The following is a 1,509-nucleotide window of genomic DNA, read 5'->3' as shown; positions in this document are numbered from 1 at the left end:
TATTACAAACACAATGAAGGGAGAGGCAAACTATCTTCACACTATATAAAAACAGTGATATTTGCTTTGCCTCATTTAAAGATGCACACTTTATTTATCATGGGTATATTATGAATATATGCTTAACTATGAAGTGAAATGAAAGAACCAGAATATTGGGCAACAAAAAACAGCAACGTCATTGAATGCAATCCTTATATTTTGCTCAATTTAGAGGATTTTGTTTAATGTTTATTTTTCAATTTGATTCAAAAATCAAAATTTCAAATCAAGAAGTAAGAGGAATAAGAGAAAAACAGATATATCTGTTGACTTTGATATGATGTTTCACCTCCCACACATTAATATTTCTTACAACAACTCACCGACATAGGATCCAATACTGTGACCTTTCAGCTTTCTTTACTGAGCATGTTCCAGAGACTCCTTTCTGAGACAAGTGTATTTTTATTATACATGATATAAAGATGTGGATTATGATTCTGTCAGGCTTGATGATTTCTAAATGACACTGGTGTGCTTATATATCCTAGAAACCGCAAAGGAAACTAGTAACTAGTAAGTAGTAACTGAAGCTGCCAGAAATATAAAGGACTTTTAATTACTTGTTTTCCACACTTAATACGACCAATCCATTGGGAGTAATTAGATTAATAATCCTAAATAAATAAATAAATAACAGTTACTCCATGTCCTGCTGTCAATTCTGACTCACAGTGACACCCATGGGGTTTTCAAGGTTGTGAATCTCTACAGAAGTATATTGCCACATTCTCCTCCCATGAAGCAACTGGTAGGTATGAACCACCAACCTTCTGGTTAACGTGCAAATGCCTTACTCACAGTGCCACCAGAGCTCATTTTGAAACAGTTAGTATTTTCTAAAAGTTGAAAAAGCACTAGTTACTAAAAATGGTTTCTGAATCAGTTTTTGCTTAAAGACATTTAAAACTTAGTTCTTGAAGATAATGAGATTAATATTCATACAGTGAAAAAAAAAACCCACCACTGTATGTGTGTATAAATTTTATAATTAAATACATATAGCTATAAAATATCTATTGGAAGAAGTAAAACAGGAACTATATGCTCAACCCTCAAATCTGCAGTGAGTTAATGAAAGATCTCTGAAACAGCATGGAAATCACTAACATTAGTATAAACCTCATACAATATTTGAAAGTCCACAGCTGCAGAATGAAATAGTATGTTGGCTGCTGTGTTGTTGTTGTTAGGTGCCTTTCAGTAGGCTTCGACTTATAGCAACCCTAAGTACAACAGAATGAAACACTGCCCAGGTGTGCAGTGTGCACCATCCCTACAATCCTGGCTATACCTGAGCCCTTCGTTGCAGCCACTATGTCAATCTATCTCATTGAGTGTCTTCGCCTTTATGCCAATGCTCCACTTTAACAAGCATGATATACTTCTCCAGGGAATGGTCCCTTCTGATGACATGACCAAAGTAGGTGAGACAAAGTCTGGCCATTCTCAATTCCAAGGAACATT

Source organism: Orycteropus afer, unplaced genomic scaffold (genome assembly GCF_000298275.1).
Source record: "Orycteropus afer afer isolate SDZICR_OR568_19922 unplaced genomic scaffold, OryAfe1.0 scaffold01167, whole genome shotgun sequence".
NCBI lineage: Eukaryota > Metazoa > Chordata > Mammalia > Tubulidentata > Orycteropodidae > Orycteropus > Orycteropus afer.
The sequence above is the reverse complement of the archived record's forward strand: the minus strand, read 5'-3'. Positions refer to the sequence as shown.